At 36.6% G+C, this 26,027-nt stretch overlaps 1 protein-coding gene across 4 annotated transcripts in view; it reads left to right on the forward strand.

The window, feature by feature from the left end:
• The first annotated feature begins 2,466 nt into the window (after positions 1-2,466).
• Positions 2,467-26,027, forward strand: part of SLC38A4 (solute carrier family 38 member 4) — a 63,197-nt gene continuing 39,636 nt past the window's right edge. For 2 of the 4 annotated variants that reach the window (XM_039882213.1, XM_039882215.1), the window contains exon 1: positions 2,467-2,574. The gene's annotated coding sequence lies outside the window, so the exon portion shown is untranslated. Of the gene's footprint in view, positions 2,575-9,453; positions 9,695-26,027 lie in introns of those variants that run through there. The other 2 variants (XM_039882212.1, XM_039882214.1) reach the window with 1 other exon arrangement.

Raw genomic sequence — 26,027 nt, forward strand, 5'->3', positions numbered from 1 at the left:
TCAAGTATTAGTTTTAGTTCGGAGAATATATTTTGGGAATATTTTAACATGGACTTTTCTTAAAACAAAAGCATCCACAACCAAACCAATAACCATTACTAGGACCAGTATGTTAATGTAATCATAGAGTGGAGAGCTTCAACAATTCAGCTTTGTCAAGGCGGTAGCAAATTCTAAGCTTTTTACTCTGTTGCATACATTTTACTTTCCTTCATCACTATGTCAGTTTGTAGCACTGTCTGAAAATAAGTCAGGAAAAGAACGTATTAAGAAATGTTCTCCATTTTTTGGATGGAGAAACCGAGTCACTAAGAACTTAAGTTACTTAGGCAAAGTCACACAGTTGGTAGGTGGTGGCTCTGAGATTTGACCTCAAGCTGCTCCAGAGCCAGGGAATGATCTGATGATAAATCAGAATGTGTTTTACAATGTGGTCCTGCCTTGATTATCATGTTGCTGGTTGGGAACGCTTCACATTCTTTCAAACACTGGTTTCAAATAAACCCTTGAGGATTGTTGGTTAGATTTTGCATAGCCATTGGTTCAAGTTTTTGACTGTAGCGCTGAAGACTGTAACTAACGAGTTGTTAGTTGGCTCATGTCACCCAGACATTACTTTGAGCTCTTCTAAAACTCCAATGATGTATAATAGCTACAACAGATGACAGACTTGAACTTTGTTCAGCACTTCGTTGCTTTATTGATGAATGCAACTCTTTTTACCTCACCTCACAACTGTTAATAATTAATATTAACTCACAGTTCTCTGGTAAATTAGGCAGAGAACCACTGTTTTTGATCTTTTCTGTCTAGTGAACACAGAGATGCCAAGAATTGATTAAATAAGCTGTGCATTAAAAAGTTGAGCAGCTGCACAGTAAATCTGCCGTAGAATTGCATTGATCCCATCTTCATTTGTATTTTCTCTGGAATGGCTTTTAGAAAGGTTGGTTTTACTTTTACTAAATCTCAGGTTAGAGAGAGAGAAATATCTATCTGTCTTGATCTCTCACTAATTCTCTACCAATCCTACAATTTTGACATTTTAGTAGCTTTACGAAAGACGCTTATATTTATTAAATAAGAATAAAATGATAGTGTAAAGATAATCTAGTTTCAACAAGTTTAAAGGAACTTCAAACTTCTTCTGATGTATTCTAATTTCATGAAATGGAAACTTGTTATGGCAGACTGAAGAGGTATACCACATTTGGTCATGCGGGGGATGACCAGCTTTCGTAAGACAAATATTTCTTATATACTCCTTTTAATTAATTAATTTGTTTTTAGATTCCAAAATGGTAACTCCAGTGAAGAAGGTATTTGTTGCATCATCCTTCTATTGAATTTTCATTGTCGGGTGGTTTTAGTACAATGCGATGTGCATGTGTGTTTGTGGGTTAATGTGTTTTTAATGTTCTTGACTATTACACATTATCTGGATGGATTTTTGTTTTTGTAATCCTGTTTCTTAAAGCCCTAAGCTGCTGCTGGTGTTTTAGTTAACGGGAACTGTAAATTAGATAGTTCTGGGTATGCGTGATATGAGGAAACAGTGAGGGTTGCCCATATGAATAAAATGAACTTGGATATTCAAGAATTCAGAAAGTAATTTGCGTTGCCTGGCGAGTTTGCTAAACTACGGGGTCAGATCTCCACAGTGAAATATTTTTTTCCCCTAAAGAATGACGTGTGAGTATTAAATAAACAGGGGATGGCGAACATATTTTCTATGTGGGCTTTTTTTGAAACAAAAACTTTGGTTAACATCAGAAAATGGTTTTAATGTAGTTTTCCTTAAAATGGTAGTAGTATCTTTAATACACAGACTTGAATTTGTAGCAATATTTATTATACCCTAATTCCTTCTTTGTATACATCAAAGATTATGCTTAAATTGGGATCCCAGAAAAAAAATTACTCCCACAAAAGCCCCCTAGCCATGGTCAAGTGCTAGCAAGTTATTCCCTGCATCCCTCTTGCATAAAGTGGCTTTAACTGTGAATGACAGGCTTTTCATTTGTACCCCTTTTACGAATGTTTATTTATTTATTTTTTCCTTTATGCGAAGTTCAGGTTTGACATCCCCAAACCCTGAAGGAAGTTTAGAGTCACCTACTGAAAAGACTCTTTTACTGACTTCAAAATGAAGATCCTTGCATAGAGGACATATCCAATAAACGTAACCTTGACTAATGAAGAAACTTAATCGTCCAAAAAACAAACAAACAAATAAACAAAAACCCAATCACACAAAGATCCTTGTTATTGGAGACCCAGGAAAAAGAGAGCAGGGGCTCGCAGCTCCCAGACTTGGCTCTAGGAGACAGCGGCCAACTCAGCCCCACCTGCGAGGATGCTTCTGTTTACATCTCAGGTTGCCGCCTGACGATTGGTGGCTGGGCTGGAAGGGAGGGTCCTCAGGAAACGCGACACTGGGGATGCTGCCCCCTATCACATGACGGAAATTTCCACTCTTAGAAAGGCAAAAAGAAAAGAAAGCAGGGTCTCTCAATTCACCCTTTTCCGATTCTTCCTCTGATCCCAATCGGGAGAGGGTAGAAAAAGAGGCGGGTGAGTGAAACTTTTTATATTATCTGTTAGACTTAAAGACTTGTCAATGTGAAAACTTGTGGCTGGATCCCTGGGTCCCAGCCGGGATGGGTGTGTGTGTGTGTGTGTGTGTGTGTGTGTGTGCGCGCGCGCGCGCGTGCATGGGGCCACAGCACACGTGTACAGCCCCGTCTCTCAACCCTCTGAGACTTAGGTTAGGCGTTGTCTTCATAACTTGTTGATAGTCCCAAATTCTTCTTATTATTTTTCAAAGGATCACACTTTGAGTGAGTTACTGCAGGCTAATGACCAGACTGACTAGAAATTAAATAAACCAGGGCACACGAAAGGAAAGGAGACTGGCTGGGAGGGCTCGAGTGACTCCCTTTGCAAAGAGAGGTGGCCGTGCCAAGGAGGAAGGAAGGGGGTGGCTGGGTTTGGGGGACCCCCGCCCCAACCCTGGATGCCCTCGGTGCGGGGTGTGGGGTTTGGGGGCATTGGCCCGCTTTCTCTCACCATGGCTGCGCCGCCTGCCTAGCTGAGGGGCGCGACCCGCTGGGAGTGTTGGCTCCGCGTTAGCTATGTATGGGGCTGGCAAGTTGTTACCTTAATTGCGGGACCGGTGCCGGTGTCCTCAGGGAGGGGACGTTGGGTGCAGGACTTAAAATAGACTGGTCGTCCCTGACAGCTGGGCTGCCCCGGAGGCCAGGGTTCCCCGGGTGGGGGCCTGCGGCCCGCGGAGCCCCCGGGGAGTGTCCTTCAGGGGAGGAGGAAGGCCAGAGCAGTGCTGGGTTGGGGGTCCTTGTCTCCCGAAGGGACCTGCTGGAGGACCGAGCCCGCAGTTCCGAGGGAGGCGTGCCGCGGGGTCAAATTGGGAAGCCTGGGGTTCGCTGGAAAGAAGGTGGGTGGTGTAGAAATGTCGAGCGCGAAAGGCAATGGAGTCGAGGGAACCGAGAGAGACGTCGGGGAAGAAAAGGGGTGAAGTCCAGGGGAGAGGGAGAAAGCGAGAATGATAAGAGGCCGGACCTCAGCAGGGTGGGAGTGGGAAGGAAAATGGAGAAATGAGAATGAGAAGGGAACGCGGACGCAGGGAGCTCCTGGAGGATGATTTGAGAGCACCTCCCAGTCCAGGAGAGGAGAGAAGTGAGCGCGGGGACCAGCCAGCGGTGCGCGGGGGACAGCGCTCGGCAAGGGGCTCTTCGCCTGGCGGAGGCGCAGGTGGCGCTGAGCCCCGAGTCGGTGCTGGGTGGGGATGGAGGCGCGGAAGTGGGGTCCGCGTGTCCCCTTGTTCCTCTCAGTGATCTAGCAGAGAGAGGTGGAAAGAGCGTCCCTTCCATGCGCGCCGGGACCAGCCCAGGACATGAGCACTGGACTGCTGATGGTTAGAAGAAAGGTAATGAATGAACTAAGCTGGGGAACTCAGGCCAGGGACACCTGGTCGCTGGTATGCCAGAGCGTGTGCGGTGGCGGGGGGCGGGGTGGTCGTGGTGTGAGGGGGCAGTAGTTGGGGGCTTCGAGATTGTTGGCGAGGACCGGGAGATCCCCAGGTCCTCAGTCCTCTGCAGAGCCTTTAGAAACCCGGGGCTCGTTCTACCAGAGGACAGTTGGCATTTGCTGTCTTTCTCAGCGAAAGTTGCATCTCGACCTGTCTCAGAGGGATCCTAGATTTCAGGAAAAGAGAGGAAGGAATGGCTGTGGCTTTGTAGCTACATGCGGACCGGGACCAGGCACTCCTCGCTGCTGTCTCCTCGCAGGGTGCCCCATCCCCCAAGGCTCCTGGACCTGCCGTCTTTGTTACCCACTTGGGAGAGATGTAGCTTCTCACTCTACAGGAAGGAGGGAGCAGCCAGGCCTTCACCGTGAATGGCCTGTTTCTCAATTTCCTGGTTTCTCATATTCATCTTTATTTGCTTCTGGGCAGCACAGACAATGATAGTGACTAAATTCTCTTATGTTGTAAAGAGAGCATCTACACCTAAATCACAATTTCCAGGACCTAGTAGCTAAGGCTACAGTTTGGGTTTGTTTCAGCTGTGGTTAAAGCCTTTTGTAGACCCTCATTTTTTTGGAGGGAGGAGTAGGGAAAATTAGCCCATGTATCCCTCCCCTCCTCCCCAAAGTGAATGAGCCTCCTAGTCAACAGAACTCTCATGCGGAACACAAGAAGCTGCAGTGTGTGTGTGTGTGTGTGTGTGTGTGTGTGGTGTGTGTAAAGGCCAGGCATAAAAGTAGAGAGAGAGAGAGAGAGAGAGAATTTGAGGTGTGAGCCTCTCATTCTAACAAATTAAGCAAGAGAAAGTCTATGTTTTGGGTAAAAGTTTATAAGGACAGAGGCACTAAAGAAAATATTCAATCTTCCCATATTACTGAATACCATACGTGTTCAGAGATAGGAAGCTTTTATTGGGCTGATTTTATCACAAACATCAAAAAGCAGGAAGACGGGTATAAGAGGATAAATAAGTTTCCAAGTGTAGGGATAGGAAGTGAGCTCTTCTGCCAGAGTATACAGTGGTCCAGGGAGGCTAGTCTCTACTAAATTAATGATTTTATACACACACACACACACACACACACACACACACACATATATGTATATATATACATATATATTAAAATATATTATATTATATATTTTATAGATTTATTTAAATATATATTTTATAGATTTAATATATATTTATATTATATATTTTATATATTTATAAATATGTAATATTTATAAATAGTTATGTATTAAATATATAATATATAATATATAATATATAAACACATATATATATATAAAATAGCCCGTATATATTACTAAGTGATTCTTTTCTGAAAACATTTACCCTTCTAAAGAACTTATGAGGTAGATTTTGCTATTATACCATTTCATAGATCAGGAAGTGGAGATGCACAGTGTGAAGAACACAGAACATCTTTGGAAGTTCTACTTGGACATCAATTATTCTTAAATGTAAATGAGCAATTCTCTCTCACTTTGCACTTTATCATGGGCAGAACTGGACAGATGACTTCTAGGGACCCAAAGCTGACCTCTCGAGCTATTACAGACTAATCCTATTCTAAGAAAGCCAATGACATAATCATGCAGCTAAAGGCTGAATCCTTGCAGCTTCAGGACTGGATTTTTTTTAAACAAGTGACATATGAGAAATGCATAGTATATCTATGGTTACCTAGCAGTTATCGAATGCTGAGAGCAAGTATAATAAATATAGCAGTTTATGGACTTCTGTGTTAAACGTTTTTCTTCTTTTATGTCATTGCCTTTGTTTATTTTCTTCAGTGTTTTTCAGGCATCTATTCCTTTTTTTCCTCTTATCTTTCATACTGACTACTAATATTTTCTAACTATTCTAAAACTTAAATCCTTCTTTATTTTTACTTTTTACATATCCAAGGCAATGATTTCTGTAAAAATCAAAGGTTTAATGAGGCTTAATGACTAGTTACATATTTTTAATATCTATCAAAAGAATTATATAAATTTTTAAAATATGTTTCTATGTATCACGTTCAGTCATCTTGCATGCCACTATTGCCTTGATGATATCTTGTCGGAAGGGTAAGGAGGGATGAGCATAGGGGAGAGACAAAAGAGAGGAAAGGAGGACTCTCTATGTCAGACTTTGAGCTAAGTCCTTTATATATGTGGATCAGGTCTAATCTTCACAAGATACTCCATAGGTGTTGGGTATCTCCATTCTACAGAGTAGGAAATTGAAGCCCGGAGAAACTAAGAAAAGAGCTAAGGGTCACACAGCTAGTAAGTGACAAGGCTGTTATCAGAACTATCTCCTTCTTATGCCAAAGTTCTTGCTTCCAATAAAAAGAGCAGTAAGAGAAAGACTACTAGGAGAACAAAAACTTAAGGGAAGCAGAGGCTTAGAAATGTGTTGCACAACAGAGTAGGATATGAGATGGGAGAATGGAAAAACCAAATCACTTTCATGTGACTGCTGGTCTTCCTTCCACTATTGTTGTAACGACTAAATTCCATTCATTCATTCCACAAACAATCACTGAGTATCATTTTCTCCAGAAACTATTAGAAAGTTTCTTTTATTTCTGTCTCTCTAGCACCTACCACAGTCCTGGGCAAATACTAGGTTCTCGAGAAATGTTTGTTAAATAAATGAATTAGTTTAGTAGGGGGAAGGCTAAATAAACAGTTGTACTAAAAGCATGTTAAGGTCCAGGGGAAAGTCAGATTTGAGCACTCTGCCACTAAATCTGGCTTAGAAAAGGGGTCAGAGAGCATTTCAAGACTGGGTGATGCCTGAGCTAGGTTTTGAAGCAGAAATGAAAGTTAGCCAGGCAAAGAAATGAAGGAAATGGGAAAGGATTCTCAATCGAGAGACCAGGCTGAACAGAAAGGAGAGGTTGGAAGCCACTTCTGGAATACAGGAAGTGGGGAATACAGGGGTGGAAGGAGGGGCTGGGAGGGAGGTGTGGTCTAGGAGGTCCTAGCACTTTCTCTCTGCAGGAGTCCCATAGCTTTCCCCCTCTCTTGAAGTTCAGAAGAGAACTGTACTAATAGGGAAGAAAATGACTGAATACAGTAAGTCCTCACTTTAATATGGTTGACAGGTTTTGCAACTTTAAGCAAAATGACATATAACAATAATTTTACCGTAGGCTAATTGATATAAACAAGAGTTAAGTTCCATTCAACAACATTGAATGAAAATACATTATTCGAGGACCTGCTATACAGGAATTAGCAATACATTTTATTATTTTATCATTTCATTATGGCCCTATAATAGAGAACTATAGTTATTAGATTCTTTATAATGTTAGTGTTTTAAAACCCATGTTCAAATAGAAAGACTAGACTTTGTTGTCCCCTGCATAGGAAAACCAAATTATTTTTCTGGTTCTCAAGGGTATAGTCTATTTTAGCATAGATACAATCAACACAGTCAAGAAAAAGACTTCCAAATAAATGCACTTCTGTGTTTTTCTTGAGAGGTAGCTGGGAGTGGGTATATGTGGAGAGGATTTCTCTCCTTATTTTAGGTTTTAGTGGTTTTATTTTTTATTTTAGTGTGTTATAGAGGAGTAGGAAGTAAAAATGTATTTTTTAAAAAATAAAGTGAGATGGGGAATGGAATAATAGTAAGGAATGTCACCCTCCTATCTCAAAAGTAGATGTTTATGCTAGTTAAGATTCTGGCTTTTGATAACAGACTTCGAAAACTTATTTCCAAATATCTCTCCTTTCATTAGGGATATTTTATACCAATTTTTTCATTCTTGGTCAGAGGTCTACATGCCTTGTCACCATTTTCATACTTACAAAATACTCTTAGTCGTATTGTTATTAGGAAGAGAATTCAAAGGGTAAATGAAATCTACAGATAACCCAAAACCTAATTTCAGTTAATAGATTAAACCCTCCACTTTTTAGCATTATATCCTTGGGCAAGTTTTCCAATATTTCTGAGCTTTAATCTCTTCATCTATAAAATCTGGATCATAATAGCATCTGCCTCATGAGATTAGTATGAGAATTGAATGAGTTAGACTAATGTAAAATGCTTAGACTAATGCCTGATACATAGTAAACACTCAGTGTGTGATAGCTGTTATTATTCATGTTATTACTTCTGCCACCCACAGCATTATTTGAAATGTTAACATATGCCTATACTAGATGTTCTTTTATAATGTGTTTTCCTTTAACTGTCATAACTAAAATGAAGGAAACAGAAGAGAGGAAAGGAAAAAGGGCTAAATAATACTTATGTAGGGTAGTTGAGCCCAGAGTAATGTCATTCCCTGTACTGTAAGTTTGAAATGTTCTCTTATTTCCTGTTGTCTATTTGCCCCTATTGCTCCTGATAAATCTAATGTGTTTCATCATTAAAATGAACGTCACCTCCAGTTCTCTTGTTTTTTCTCATTTTTATCTCTTTTGGCCACTGCTCTCACCCTGGTGCCTCACATAGTGCCTGGCATAAACAGATACTCATGCATGTTTGTTGAATGAATAAATGAAGAAAAATTTGTTTCTTTTTTTTTCTCACAATATATATTCTTCAACTAAACATTTTTTCATTAGAATATTAAAGGCCTTTAATTAAAGTGAATTTGTGCATTGTTTACAGTCAATCTGGATATTTTAAAATTAATTTATTTAAATCATTGTGCAATGTTGCACATGATTAAGCATGCGGGCTTGGGAGTCAAGGCATGTGGATATGAATCCTAGTTCCATCACAGAGTTGGGCTTCCTGGATTCAGATCTTGGCTCTATTGTTTGGACTTCTTGGGATCAAATTTTGGCTCTCCCACATTCTGAGTGAACTTGAGCAAGTCTCTTAACCTGACTGCTTAATTCTCGTCGTCTGTAAAATGAGGGAAATGGTTTCTATTTCATATGGATTTTATGAAGATTAAATGAATTAATGTGTATAGAACATTTAGATTCATACTTGGCACTTTGTGAGCATTAGAAGTATTTGTTAAATTAAAATTATTAAAAACTCTAGCTTTCTATATAGATATAATAATAGTGCCTACCTTATAGAATTGGTTTGATGATACTGCATGGCACATAATAAACACTCAATACATGTTACTATTACTCTTGCTATTTCTGTAAATCTTTATTTCTATTTTCTGCTATTAGGAGTTGGGGCCCTGACTTAGCCTTTTAATTTTTGGGTCCATTGAAAGTCTTATCGATTCTATCTTACCTTTCACACACATTTAATTTCGTCTACCCACCCTGTTTGTTCTGTCATTTCGCCTTGCGTCATTGGCGCCTTTTACATTGCATATTCCTCAGGACAAGGACTTTGATCTTTGTTTTGGCATAATTTTATAACATTGGGTACACTCACGATACTATAAAAATGTTAAAGAAGAAAAAGAAAAAAGACATTAACTCAACAAGAGACCACTTTGGCCGATAGCTGTCGGGCTGCTGCTCTGTCTGCAGTGTTTGCACTCCCGCCCACAGCACCTCAGCAATGGCTGGTGGCTAGTGGCTCCTGGCTCTAGGGTGACATGCACGTCCTGGTCAGCTGCTGGGGCGTGCGGGGCTGGGGAGCATGAGCTGGCTCTTGGAGCACAGGGAGGACCGCGGGAGGCCAACGCCTCGGGGACACAGCACTTCTCACAGGTTTGTCTGCTTTTGCTATGACTTCATTGAGAGACCCAGGCAAGTGAATGAGATGAACGTGGAAGAAGTTGTAAAAAACTAAAAGAAGAGGGCAGAGCGAGGGACTCATTACGGAGAGAGACTGTGGTAGCCCTTTCAGTTTTAAGAAACATTGCCTGCATGGCTACACATGCTATGGTCTTATTTTCTGCAATTTTTCCATATGAGAGGAATGTGGTATATGGATACAGAATGTTCTTATAAACTATATGGCCAAACTGACCTTGATTGTTAAAGTGATCTAACTAAAAGGATTTGTGTTTCAAGCCTTACTTTGTGAATACCTGAAAAGCAATCACATGGTTCAGAGCACTACATAAATGGAATGATTTTATTATAGTCCTGAGAACACATTTCATCACTATTTTATCCCTTCTTGTCCTTTGAAGCAATTCCTTAGTAACAGCACACTTAAAAATATATATCTGACTCTCTTTGGGGGCATGTGTTGCTATGCTATATTTATATTTGCTATACAGAGGAGTCCATACTGTTGGTTGCCATATATTTAACCTTTTTATTTTGCAGTAATCAAGATTTGCAGGAAGTTGCAAAGGTAACAGAGAGAGGCCCCCTATACTTTACATCCAGTTTCTTAAAATAGTTACTCAGACATAATTTTCTGACAATATCAACACCAGGAAATTAACATTGGCAAAATATATGTGTATAGTTTCTGTCATTTTACCACATGCAGATTTGTGCAGCCACTGCCACAACCGAGACACAGAAGAACTTCCACTGCACAAAGATCCCCTTGTGCTACAACTTTGTAGTCACAACCACCTCCTTCTCCCTACCCCTGGCAACCAGATGTTTTCCATCTCTATATTTTTATCATTTTGAGAACGTTACAGAAATGAAATCATATCGTATGTGATCTCTCTGCGACTGATTTTTTTTTTTTTATTTAGCATAATGCTCTTGAGCTCTATTCAAGTTGTTGTATCAATAATTGGGTCCTTTTATTGCCAAGTAGTATTCCAGTTGCTTGACTATATTTAGTAGTATAATTTTTTTCCCTCAATCGATATACTTATTTAGAATTTCAGTGGGATTAAAGAGGTGCTGAGACCATTTGGTGAGGTAAAAAGTGTGAGGACAAAATTTGAATAAGGTTTTCTTTTCACAGTGACATTTGTGTGTGATGGGGCAAAAGGATCTATATACTAGATCTTCATTTAATACAGAGGTCACTGGACGATTGGAAAGAAAAGAGATAGGGCAGAGAAAAGTATATATTTAGACAACAAGGTATAAAATCTAGCACCTTTAAAAATTTCCACGCCCATATAATAATCTATTCTTTGATTTTACTTTTAGGTAAGACAACTCAGATTTCTTGAAATTAGTGAAAACAATGTCTCTGCAATAGGGAACTCCTTGCCAGTCTATGCTCGGTCACATAGCTGGTAAGTCAGGTACACAGGCATGGCTGGAAATGACAGCAAATGGCTATTCAGTTTGACACACATCACAGAGAGTCAAAACAGCATCTTCAGCCCAAGGGCAGCTATCAAGGGTCCAGAGACTGTCAGTGTTATACTATTCTGTTCTTTCACCCCACCTGCCAGTGCGAGAAGCCTCTCCCAGAGGTGACTTCAATTAGGTTTTAAAATGAGAATATTATCCTTCACCTGAATGCTTACAAGCAAGGGTAACCTGAGCACTGTTGGCCGTAACTAGCTAAGGAAAGTATATCACTTCTGAAAAGTACCTAGAAGAGTTAGGTGCATCCCCTCCCTTCATCAGCACCCTTTGGGAAGCTCTCCCCTTTCCCCATCCCCCAGCAGAGGAGAGAACAAAATATCCACTACTATCTGCAAGTGTAAATACTTCTTTCAGTTTTTAGAATTTCACATTTAGGGCTTTCAGAGACAGATTGGTAATTCACAAATAACACAGGCTATCAGTAGGGAGCCCTGACTAAACCCAGTTTTAACTGAAGGCATTGCTCTAAATCTCCATTTTAATGATTTCTGTTACCAGAAAAATATTTCTTATCCCAAACCCAGCCAGAGAATAGAAGGTAGGTAGGGGATGCTATATGTCCGAAGGCTAAATATATAAAAGACTGACATAGTTAAAATAATTTATAACTCCTTTTATAGGCAAATTTGCTTTTTCTGAATCTTTTGAAATAGAATAGAATCCCTTGTGCTATCTTTATGATTTATTTTATTTTGTGTAAACAATAGATACCTCACATCACTTAGCAGGCTGTTCCTTTGGGTCCTATCTCCTGTGTGTGGACTATAAGGTGTCACAGCATGTGGTAGGGCACCTAACTCAGCCAGGTAACCTTGAGGGACTGAACACTTTGCTGCAAATCGGTAGACTGAACAAAAGACCCACTGAATTTTGTTTACTTCTCTGATATTATGCTGTTTACTTATTTGACTAATGATGACAGTCATTAGGGAGTGTGATAGGAAATGTAAACACGTAGACTATGGTTCTCAACACTGTAGGCATTGTTTTTTTAAGGGGTGATGGAAAGTTTTGTTTGTTTTCTAAACTTTTTTTAAGAGAAGAAATAGAGATTCGCAGAAAGAAAATTAAATAGAAATGCCTCGTGTACTATATCGATGTATCCAAATGTCAAGTATTAGTCGTACAATTATTTTCAGACAATTCTGTAGTACTGTAGCAGTATCCACACCTGGAAAAAGGGAACCAAATGCAATACTTTACATTAGTTTTTATACCAGAATTCCATAAAGTTTAAACTCCTTAACCTGGCAGTCAAGGTCAACCTCAGCCAGACTTAAACATTCCATTTGAGCTAAAGTAGACTTTAGTTATTTTGGTACTACTGGGGCCAAACCTCTGACCCCATTTCTTCTGTCTGGAACCCCCTCCTCTCTCTGAAGTCTTACCATTCTTCATGAACCCTGCTTTATTTGCCTCAGCTCTCCAGCTGAGCTCTCCAGTTCACTTCTATATTTCTTGAAGATGGTGATCTAGTTAGGAACAGTGTCCAACACAAAGTAGGTACCCAATGGTGATGGAATATCATTAGGAGCTGGGGTCTGCAGTCAGGCATGGGGGTGTAAGTCCTGGCTCAGCCAGTCACCAGCTTGGTCTTCGGGTAAGTTAGTCCATCTTTTTGAGTATCAGTGGCCTGACTCAAAAATGGGGGTAATAATAATAACTACCCCAATAGTGAAGGTATTACTCATTTGATAGATGTGAAGTGCTTGACACAGGGCTCTGCTATCATAAATATAATTATTACCAATGAGAACTTAAAAAAAAATGAGATTTCACACTCTACAAAATTAACAGAACTGTGGTCTGAGCAGAAATGCAGACCACAAAATTTGGTTCTCTGTGTCTCTCAACCCTTATTGCTGTGATAAGAAGAAAGGAACAGAATGCCTCTATGCTTGTCAACCAGAATGAGAGAATCTCTAGTTGCCCACCCACTGAGATTGGACACAAATAGATTGAACAGATTGAAAAAGAATGATTCTTCCCTTCTAAGATTTAATAGAAATATGTGTGGCTTGGCATACATTTTATTTTTGATAAGAGGTAATCAAATGATGAATGGATTTCTATAAAGAAGAGAACAAATGCTAGATATTAGCTTCAAAGAGTAATTAAAATAGCTTCATGTTGAGTCATCTATCCTTGAAGCTATTTACAAATACAACCTGTAGCCTTAGAAAAGTGAAAATTTCAACGAATTAACAAGTTGCTTGATCTATAAATACAAAAGTATTAGGTTTTCTGATATTCTCCTACAAATTGGTTGATGTTTCTCTGAAGCATGGCTTCAATCAAATCAAGGGCATAACAGTTAGCATTTTTTGGTTCTTTTTGGTTACACCGATGTCTAAACAAACCTCTTTTGTGTTTTAAATTACAGATCTAAAAATGATTGTTTAGACCACAACATGCAATTACAAACAGAACAACAATACTTTAAATAAATAGCAAGATAGATTGGGTTTGGAATAATGCTGTTACAAGCAGATTCTGATTTTATCCTATCCTGAGGCTACACCTTTGTTAAGTAATAATTACTTTTTGTTAAGTGATGGGAGATTTATGTGTGCAAGAATTTTAAAATAACAAACCCCTGAAGATGTCCTCAAAAATTAAGTGAGGTATATACATGCACATGGATATATACAAATTTCACAGTCACAGAAGAGGGAAATTCTGCTCAAAAGTCTTAGTTGTCTAGCTAAGAATATAGAAACACTTTCTGTTACATAATTAGGGAATGCAGTGTTCTGATTAAGAAGAAATAATACCTGCCATTGATTGTCAGTTTTCAAAGAATTAGAATACAGCAAGAGCCATTTTGAAGTTAAAATTTTATTGAATATAATTTAATCTTTCAATGTTTCAGAGTGCTTTAGGCTCTTCATTGTTAACTTCAGCTATGATGGCAAAACTCAAAAGTGCTAGTTAATAGAAATTTCTGATTAGCTGAAGAAATTTATAGGATCTTCCTTCTGCTTTCAAACTTTTGGGAAGAATATTTAGAAAAATATATGAAGTAGTTCTAAATTAGGAAGCTTAAACTTTTTTATTATGGAAAATTTCTAAAATATTCTAAAGGAGAGAATAGTATAATGAAAGTCCATCTTCATCCAGCTTCAACAATTACCAGTACTTGTCTGTTGTATTTCACCTATACGCACACCTTTCCTCCCTGCTACCCTTACCACAGTCATTACTAGATTATTTCCAAGCAAATTAAAGTTATCATATGATATGATCCATTCGAGATGCAGATGTATTGTAAAAAGATAAAGAAATCTTTAATAATAAGTATTATCACACTTTAAGTAAACTAGTATTTCCTTAATATTATCAAATTTCCAGGCAGCATTCAAATGTCTCTGATTATCTCTCTTTTTTGTTTTACCCTTTGTTTGAATCAGAATCCAGTCAGTGTTTACACACTTGTTGGTTGATATGTCTTTTAAATCTGTCTTAATCCTTAGGTTTAGCCATGCCTCATTTCTTTTTTTGTCCTTTTACAATTTATTTGATGATAAAACCAAGTCATGTTTCATAAATTTCTCATAATCTGAATTTTGTTGATTTACAGAACATTTAAAATTTCATCCTTAAACTCCAGTATTCTGCTAATTCAATCTCACAAAATTGCTTTTCTTTTAAAGAAAAATTGTACCTTGTCATTCCTTTTCCTGCTTCCTTGAGGATCCTCCAGCCTACATTTTGCTCAGTTTTGCCTGGTTTTGCCCAATCCTCCCTCTTACATCAATCTCCCATGATTTACCTAATGCCTCTTCCGATACAAATTGGCTGACCTGGAGTGCCCTTTCAATTAAAAAGTACTTTTCTGTTACTGGAATACACAGATATATTTACTAGGAAATTATATATTTGGGATTTGCTTTAAAATAATGGGGAGAGGGAGTGGTAGTTTAGTTATAATAGGATTGGCTATAGTTAACAACTGTTGAAGCTAGATAATGCATATGTGAGTTTTCACTATATTATTTCATCTACATTTGTATAAATTTGAAATTTTCCATAATAAGAAATAAAAATGAAATGCACCATTCTGCCTAAGCTAAGCAATGAAACATTTCACTTTTTAGGTCTATATTATAACACTTTTGCCAAGGATGATCAAAAAATCATGTCTAAGGAACAATGTACTATTTTTTCTCATTCTCCAAGTCTGGTTTGCCTAAAAATAAGTCAGTTTTAGAGTAAAAAACTCAGCATGTAAGTAATATTTATATTAAATATTATTTTAATTATTTTATATTATATTTTTATTATTTTATATTCAGTATTTACTATTTAGGTAATGAATTGGAATGATTGAAATGAGTTGGAATTGTAAGTTATGCAGAGGTGCTTCATAGGATTTTGTGATTGGTCTAAGCTGCCTTTCTTAAGGTTCTAGTGTGTGAGAACTCAATGACATACTCCTACAGTCTACCAATAGCTAATGAAGGACTCCTAGAAATGACCCAAACCATTCAATTATTCCATAAGAAAAGATGCTAGGATGGATTACGAAAGTCGCACTTACAAGCTTTTCTTGCTACTATGCCAGATGAACAGGCAGGTCTTATTTTCCAAGGTGAAAGTTAAAAGCAAACCTTTTCAAAATACCTGCCAACTTTTAACTTTAGTCTGATTTCTCTTTATTCTGTTCAATTACTGAAAAGACAGGAGAATTTAACATCTTATGTTTAAACTATCCACATATACTAGAAAACACTTTTTAAAGGAGCTTTAGCCTTTATTAATAATAATTTTCTATTACTTCATAGTATTATATTTAAGTAATTTATTTAATAGTTATTAATTTTTAACTGCAATTAGCTATGCAATGCCAAAATTTAAGACTCTAGAAACATTTTAGTGAACAAAAGATGAGAAGTTGAAATTTAATTGTATTTATTATTACCAATTTAAGCTATGAAACAATATCATTGGTGATATTTTTGCTTTTATGAGTGTAAAAGTATTTTACAGATTCACACAGGTTTGGCCCCAACCCTCTACATCATATCTTCCCCTTAAGTTGTTAAGTTACTCCACCTGGAATTCTCCTGTCATGTACTTTTTAGCAATTGGATCCTATCATCTGGTGAGAATTTATTCTACATGCAGTTCTCCGATCCCTCTGGGCTATTAAATACTACCGAGTCGCTTTTTAAAAAATTTTGATCAGAATTTAAATAAAAAGCCAATTGTTGCCCCTTTGTAATTCTCTCAATAAAGCTAATATTATATATGTATATATTTCTGTTTCTAGATTTGTAAATATTTTGCTTTACAAAAAAAATTAGAAAAACAATCAATAGCCTGTGTGGGTACATTTTTTTACTCCTTATTCTCCACCACAATTAACTAAGAAAAATAAATGAAGGCAACACATTTTTGAATAGGGAAAGTAAGGAAATGGTCAAGTGTGATAGGCTTCAAATTCCATGGCATTCAAACCCCCAAATATACCAAATATTGAGGCCAAAAAAAGACTCAGTCACCTGCCCACTTGACAATAAAGCACAGATCATTTTCTCAGAATAAAAATAGAAAAAAATATTTCACACTTGTTTTTTAGAAATAGGTATAGAGTAGTTTTGTTTTGGGTTCTTCAAGGTTTACTTTTAACTAATAAACTATAAGTATACTTAAAAAATATCAAGCAAAATAAAATAAAAATAAGGCATTTATATATCATGTTTTTTATAAAATGATAGTCATTAATCCAAATTCTTTCATTGCTATGGTTGTGTATTCTTTGTCAGAGTCACTGTAATGCATTCAAATACAATAAACTATTAAGATTCCTTTTGTAAATAATTTCCTTTTGGAAATATGCTAAGTATTTAGAAATATTCTTATGGTTTCATATGTAAATGTTACTCCTATATACATTTCCATGGTGCAGAATTATAATCTGTACCTGTACAACTAACATATTTTTGTATGTTTCTTTAAAAAAAAAATTCTCTTTATCTTAGAAACATGTATATGTTTTGTGTAGCAGTGGTTGCTATGGCAAGTCTGTATATTTTATTGGATACCAGACCAAGGTAGTGTTGGAGGCATCAAGACCATGTCAGCATTCCTGTTATAAATATTATCTATATTTTCAGGGTTTTCTATGTAGGAAATGTTAACTTCATAACAAGTTAACACAAGGCAATGAATACTGTCATGTGGCTGAATATTTTAAGAGTCCCACTAAAGAAAGCTATTTCTCCTGGGGATCTATGAATATTGTAAATAACAAAAGTCTGAGGACCATTCTTGGAATGTCTGTCAGTAGGCCTAGGAATTAAATTTGCCATCTTGTTTTCAGCCAAGAATATGGAAATAAATTTTGAATTGGGGTTTAGTTAATATATGATAACATTCTTCTGAATCAAAAATAATATACAGTTTAAGAGTAGGTTCTCATAAAAATATTAAGTACCTAGGCTACTTTATGTGGTTTACTGATTGAAAAATATACATAAAACCAACAACAGCAATTATTTAATTCTTACTAAATCCCAGGTCCTGTTCTAAGCTCTTTACATGTTATTATCTCACTTGCAGAAAAGTAATAAAGCATACATATGCCTTCTTTAGCTACTGTTCTGTGTGGAAGGAAGAAAGGAAGGAAGGAAGGAAGGAAGGAAGGAATAAAGGAAGGAAGGAAGGGAAGGAAGGAAGGAGAAGGAAGGAAGGAAGGAAGGAAGAAAGGAGCAAGCAATAGAATAAAAATAAGGAGACCTTAATTTACCAGTCTACTCAGTCTACTCAAGATATAAAATGAAGGCCATCTCCATATGATACATAGAGCTATAAAAAGAGAGTGAGATATGTATCCTGTAACCACTTAGAACTCTTAAAAAAGTTATTTCCTTCTCAAATTACTCAATACAGGAATACTATCTCTTGTGTGTTTTGCATCAATTATTCTCAAATAATTTCATTTGTCATAACACAGAATAAATGTAATTAGATAATGCAAAACTTTGAAAGAAAATTGTTTCTTAAACATTTTAGGTGAAAACTCATGTGCCACAAAGCTATTTATAACCTCACCTATTTCTGCACACTGAAAATGAACCTATATGTACTTAAATTTTTTCTCATGGATATATCTAAATATTTATGATAATGCACATAGGAACTGGATACTTTTATTTGCTGAAATCATAGGGGGAAAAGAATAAACAGAGCCTCAAATTTTTCACTAAGACTGAGTGATTTAGCTTCTCGAGGTAATCATAAAGAGATTTTTCTGTTAAGATGACATCTAAAACTGTTTCATTTTTTTGCCACATATTTCTAAATTCTTATATTAGTGTAATAAAAGTAAGTTATACTGGACATTAAAGAAACATTTAAATGTTGTTTCTTGTGACCAAACCATGACCAGAAAGCAGTGACTAAGATCCTACAGCATCTTTCAACAACTCACTACAGCTCATTTTCTCTATTTTGCATTATAGTTCTTGCTCCTGTTGATTCTTTTCATAATTGAGCATATGAGTGATAAAAAATCTTGTTTACTTAATGATTGTCCCTGGAAAACTAGTCTAGATAACTCTACATTGGACAATGAATAGTTCAGCAGACTAGTTATTATTATTCTACTACCAAATAGTGCTACTTATTAAAAAAAAAACGGAATTTGCCTTATAAAAATTAAACTAGGTTGTTGAGACCATCTGGATAGGTACTAATGACATCTATATTTATGTAATAAATATACTTCAACATTATTCTTTTTAGGAGGAAAACAGGGATTTATTCATGTCGATATATTTACACTTGTGTGAGAATAACTCAATGTTAGCAACCGGAAGACTAACTGTTGCTAACTATGTTAGCAACCGGAAGACTAACTGTTTGAAAGGGGAAGAGATGGAAAGAATGTAAAATACCAGAGTGAGATCCAACTTCCATTAGCATTATATTTATTCCCATTTGTACCTATACTACTCAACAGATTAAAGAAAACTGGTATATTTCTCAAATAGCATAGGAATATTTTATAAGAATACTAAAGATTTTTAAATTAATGTTCATTTTAATCTCTATGGAGTTTCTATTTTAAAACACCTGTGCATGTGTTTCCTTATCTAAATCTTAAAGAAAGAATTGAATTGAGCCTAATAAAGGATTTAACACTGCACACTTTTAGATGTCAGCTCAAATTATAAGCAGTCTTATCCAGGTTAACCTTAAATTAATGAGAAGTAGCATAGATGCATGTTTGTAAGACTTCCTTGTATTTGAGAGATGTAAAGATAGAAGATGCCCATCAATTATGAGGGTCCTGTTTGATCAAAAGCTGGATCAAAGAGAGCCAGTCATCCATTCATATTGCCAATTTATCCATGCGCTGATTCATGATGATTAAAAGGGTCTGAGATTTGAATCAGTTAAGATTAGTCCAAAATTATGTGGCTGACCAATTTGAGAATGAGTACTAAAATGCCCAGCAGTCTCAAATCCTAGAGTGTAAGCAAAATATAGGTCACTTACTTTGGCATTTGGAAAATGTGTCTTGGTATATCTTTGGGTCTTCATGTTTTGTTAATCTCATATTTTGTTAAAGAAAAATAACCCATAGAAAGACACATCAAACCCCTCCAAAATCTACCAGTACATTTGCATGTTTAAACACTGCCTCTGAGGACTGATTCAGGGGTAAATATGTACCATGGTGCTGTTCAGCTTCACAGGTTGGTTAATGTTAAACAAACACATATTGCAAACTATGTATTATTACATGGTTGTTTTCTGAGATTCCATGGGTCAGGGTCAAAAGCTGTTGTTTTCTAGCTTTTCTACAGCACTAATCAATAATTTAACAAATGAAATAATGATTTAATGAACAGTGACAATACACTTCTAAAGCAAAAGGTGTTGAAAGTAATTTAATTCTATGACCAAGTTTGCTAATGTCCAAATTGCCATATGAATGAATGGTAATAAAAAATACCTTTTACGTGTATAACACTTAAATATCCATTATTTCATTTAACCCTTGCAACTTCGTGTAATGTTTTTATGAGACCCAGTTTTAAAGAGAAAACTAAGTTCCAGAATATTTACATGACTTTACTTAATCAAAAAAGACTTATAAGTAGGTACCATATTAGGTTTTGAAGTTAGAGTTAATTTTTTAAATATTTACATGTAACCAATACTTATATAATGTTTACTCTGTACCAGAAACTCTTCTAAATGCTCTACAAATACTAACTTAGTTGATTCTAATAACAGCAGGTGCGGTAGGCATTATTATTATCTTCCTTGTACAGATGAGGAAACTGAGGCACAGAGATGGCAAACAATTCACCCAAAGTCAGACAGCTAATAAGTGATGGGAATCAGATTTAAGTCTAGGAAGTTGAGCTCCAGGATCTATACTAGTTAATCCTATGCTCTATTGAATAAGAAACGGTGTCTTCGAAGTCTAGAAGGGCAGACCTGTAGACCAATATGTTAGTTCAGCATGTAAGCACAACAACGCTTGTGGCCTAGAGGAGGGAATGATTAACTCTGTCTTATCTAAAGTCTCTAAGCTAGTAGGCAACAGAATGAGGATCACATCTGTATCTTTGAATTTGAACTCCAGTGTGATCTTCATTTCATAGGCAGCCCCATATTTGATAAAAGAATTTGGAATCACAGTGAGAAAACAACAATGCACTTATGGAAACATACATAGCATGTGAACCAAAGGATAAAAGCTGAGCTTCTTTGAATAAGAAAAAAAAAAGCACTATGATTCCTAATAGGCATAAATGTAAATATAGATACAGGTATGCAGATCTCTCTCTTCATATATGTAACATAAATATGTAATTTAACTTATATGTAGACACTGACAGAACTCTTGCATGTATCAGATCAACTGCAAAGCTTCCTAGTTAAGTCTTGTCACCATTCAGAAAAAAAACCAAGCCAGATGTTCGCCAGTAGAAGGAAAGCCTAAAGACATGGAAACACTCATGACCATCATCTGGATACATAATCGCTGTTCAGTGATTGCTAGCTAATTGAATTATTGCTTGAATGACTGACCAAAAACAGGAAAGAGGAAGAAAAACATAAAGACAAAAGACAATTCATTCTATTGTGCGCCTTTTAACTTCGATAAAAATTTTGATGAGAATTAGTTTAATTGAAATATTTAGAATCAGAATTTTATGACAACATATCAGAATTGTGTGTCCAACATGTCTCTACTGGACAACCACTTTGGTATTTCTTTGACCACTATACAAGTGTAGCTATCGCCTATTTACATTTCTAAGTTTTGTTGTCCAAACAGTGGCAAAAGGAGTTTCATTTGAAGAAAGAAGTAACTATTTCGCCAATCTGACCTATAGTCGTATTTATAAGTATATTTTTGGCACATAGTAGATCCTCAATAAATGAATGAGTGAATTTCACTTGCTCCTCCCAGTGGTCCTGTTTTAACCCAGCAATTATACACTTTTTTTTAAGTGAGTGATGGAGTTAGAACTTGAACCCAAATCTCTGGAATAGAAGTCCAATGCTAAGTGTTAGTATAACAAAGGAAGAAGAACCTGTTCAGTCGTTTAGATTCTTTGGGTGTCAGAAGATGTAGATTAGAAAGGATGAATAGAGACAGTTTCAAGACAAAAAAAAGTGAGCCTCTCAGGCTTCCTCTGAAAAAGCTAATGTTAAAGGTCTTAAGCAAGCTTCAAAGAAAATGTCATCAGCTTTTTAAACTCTGGACAAGGGCACAAGCAAAATTATGTACATAAATATGATTGTCTTATGCACATGTAAAAATCACCCATCATTATAAAGCAAATACCAGTTTTCCAGTTGTTACTTATCACTCTACACTAGACATTATAAAAAAAGAATGAGACTATAGGTGCATGAAAATTAAGACAATATTATTCAGTAAATTACTCAAAATTTACTATCAATCTTTACTTAGATATATTTTAAAGTAATTAAGAAAAGTTTAACTATGTTGAACCTTAAGTTCCAATTTAAAAATAATTTTCAAATATCTAGGAAGGACTAGAGAAAGTCAAGATTTCTGTAGTTAAAAATTCAATTCTTGTAAGTCTTGTAATTAGATGGGGTTTTTTTTTCATGTATTTTACATTATTTGAAGCAAAATACTTCATGAACCTGAACTTTTCTGTTCATGGCAAAATTATAATACAACAATCCTGTTGGTCCAAACACAAAGCAGAGACCCCAGCCAACATTAATAATCTTTCCAAGGACTCAGTGCAGGCAAGAATTGCCTTGTGTTACCCTGTGGTTTTTACTGTTTGCAGTATCCTTTATTATCACAAGTTCTAACAAAGCACATTTTCTTTACATAACTGAAATTTTGAGCTCTATGTGGCACCATCGGGCTGGTCTTTTTTATGAACTCATTTGAACTGAACAGAACAAAGAAAAGACATGGCATCCAAACGCCCCATGATCCCACCAATGTCCTCTCCTGTTGCATGTCTCAACATTCCAGGAACGACAGGTAGTCAAGAGCTGTTTCTCTTCTTTGCCTTGGCTCGTGCTGTCCCTCTAACATCCCATCTGCTCCCACCTCATTGCTCTTGGTCGGCTCCTGTTTATTCTTTCAGTCTGAGCCTAGCTGTTACCTTCCCCAGTAAGTCTCCTCTGTCCCTTTCAAGTTGAGTTGGGTGCCACACTTTTACCCCTCAGTTCTCACAGGCACTTTGCCCACGATATTATAGCATTGTGACCTACTTAAGCAATGGATTCCCTTGAGAGACCAGGGCTTCTTGAGAGCAGAGACTGTCTTATTTTTTTACTGTCTTTCTTGCCTTAGCTCCTACATAAAGGCTGGCACATAGGTATTCAATAATATTTACTGAATGAATCAATAAATACGACTCCTTATTGTGGTATAATAGAAATTGACTATCTCATAGCATTATGAAAAATTTTGAGGCTCCAAATATATTTTTTAAAAATCTTCATTTTCTCCGTAATATTTTGAGAGCTATTAGAGTGCTAATGGGGAAAAAATAATTCATCTTTCCAGAACAAACTGGACACGTATAATTTTACCTAGACTCTAAATAACTCATAAATGCCCATTCAGAATTGAAGATGTTTTAAGAAAGTTAATCTTTGCTGGTCAAGTACCCAAAATATTCTCACTAAAAATAAAGATTTAACTAGTGGCTAATGTCTGGGATTGATTAACAATAGTTACAAAACCTAAGAGATGAACTCTTTGTTTTTGTTTTTGTTTTGTTTTTTTAAATAACATTTATTAGTTTTCTCAGAGTGAAAGTAATTCAAACTTTTTAAAGGTTAGTTGGCAAATATAGATGAGAAAAAAATAAAAATTATCTACATTTTCACAATCTGGAAATAACCACTATTCATATTTTGATGTGTTCTTTCAGGCTGTGTTCTTCATATTTTGATGTGTTCTTTTCCTTTGCAAAAGTTTTTAGATATTAAATGCATAATTAAAAAAAACACAGGGATCATATTACTATTAGATTTTGTATCTTGCTTTTAAAAACTTATAATTTTGCCATGCCCTTATTATTATTTGAATATTCTTTGAACACGTGACTGGTAATTACTGCTTAGTATTCCAGGAAGGCCTGTCTCTATACAGGGACTAAAGCCCCTTGCACATAGCATGAGCATTCACACATAGCATGAGCATTCACTTTACCATTCACAATTGGCTCTGAACATAAGAAGGAACTACTGCATTTTAACATATGGCAGGATCCATCACTTAGAATAATTATTAGAATGTTTCTTGTTGCAATCTTTAAATAAATTCTAAATTATTTTATAGGCACAGATTGAATCAGTACCTTTAATAAAAACTTTCATTCATTCAACATTTATACAGTTCCTACTATGAACCAGGCATGGCCTAATATTAATCACAGGAGACAGACAAAAGAAATCATTTACAACTAATCTAAACTGGCTGTCTGGACATACTTGAATCCATACCCAAATCTCCTAAATATGCTATCTGCCCAAATGTCCCCCCTTTGTTGCTGTCCTTCTGAATGAGGTCAAGACATTTACTCTTTCTGAGTCAACTTTCCTATATTTAAAGAAAGACTAGCACTACCAGCTTTATACCCAGCCCTCAAGGAATTATAATTCCTAATTCACACAACCCATTAAGAACAAAGAGCTCAGTTAATTTTGCCATGCTGGGCACTGCTAACCCTTGTAGCAAAGGATGGGTACATCAGGTAATAAGCACTATGTGAGGAGTTCTGGCTGCATTATGGCCCAGCCCTGGAGTTGCTTACAGCCCTGCAGGGGAGGTAAATACCCCAGGCAGAAACCTGCCTCCTCATTTACTGAGGAGACCTGACTCAGAAAATCCTTCTTTGCAGGCACCAAAAAGTTCATTAGGAAATGTTAATGTCACTACTTATTATGTATCTCAAAATCCTTTGAAGAACACTTTATGGTGAACCTGCATTTGCTTTTTCGACATTCTGAATAGCATACTGAAAAAGCCAGCCCGAGCATATCGTTTGTTATTAGGGACACTAATTCTTTTACAGCATAAGTTTGTATTATCACCTTTTAAGAGAGCCTTCCCCGTTGCAAATCCTGCTGAGTGCTCTTCCCGCTCTCATCCTCATTACATCCAAGTCTATTGACTTGGCTTATTGGGTCACAGCTCGGGATACTGTTAGGGGTCCAAATTCAAGCAAGATGACAGATTTACAAAGTCCAATCATTGATGAAATAAAAAATCAGAACGCGTAAACATATTCTAGTAGGAAATTTGCTTTTTAAAGGAAAGAGATGGGTGAGAATCTGAAAGAGAGCAAAGGAAATTAATATGCTGTAGCCCAAAAAGAATGTAATTTTTAAAATCATCGATTGCTATTATTGAATTAGAAAGGCAGTTGACTCAACTAGCATTATATTAATATTGCATTCTATGCCAAAAAAAAAAAAAACTTAACAAGGTGATTTTGTTGTTTAGAAAGTGTAATAATAATTATTATAATTACACATCTCTTAGCAATGCTATCTACTCTAGCAGGGATTTTAAAGGGTAGGAATTATTCTCTAAAGCAAGCTTCTAAAAGCTCTAATTTAACATTTAGAATTTCAATACATCATTTAAGTTAGACTCAGCTGTAGGCCTCACAGACCTGTTTTCTTTCTTCACCATGATCTATCAGCTTAGGCAGAAACCAGGAATGAACTTGCAATACTATTTTCTCTGCGTCGTTTCAATGAGGGATCAGGACATGAAATTGACCAGAAGGATTTGAATTGCTTGTAAGGGGAAAAGTCAGAGAACAGAACATCATCAACATGAGCAGTCTCCTGTTCCCCCCCTTCCCCCACCACCACCATCAGCTGAGACTAAAAGAATTTTCTATTTAGGTCTGTGGTAAAGTCAGTAAATTTGTCAACCTGCACCAAACTTGTTTGCTAATTTTGCAACATAGTGGTTGACTATTCAAACATTTCCAAAATGCTCCATTGTATAACCGTAAAGGTGGTTTAGGCTGGGCTAAAGAGAGGGGGATGCCATCAACTAAAAGCCATGTCCTCAGCACGTGTAGGTCATTGCATTTCCCTTGGTCAGGAAAGTTTTTAGAACAGAAAAGCAGGGCCTCTCCCGGGAGCCTGAGCAGGGAAGTCTTTTGGGGCCTCGTATTCAGGAGGGCCCCAAATTTAGATTTTTAAAAGTTATCATCAAATGAGGTTATTCATAAAGTCATTTGTATTGTACGTATGTTAAGGTGTTATTTTGTTAAATGAGAAGATTAAAAATGTACTACAATTTAGTAATCCT

Source organism: Pteropus medius, unplaced genomic scaffold (assembly GCF_902729225.1).
Source record: "Pteropus medius unplaced genomic scaffold, Ma_sr-lr_union100, whole genome shotgun sequence".
Classification (NCBI taxonomy): domain Eukaryota; kingdom Metazoa; phylum Chordata; class Mammalia; order Chiroptera; family Pteropodidae; genus Pteropus; species Pteropus medius.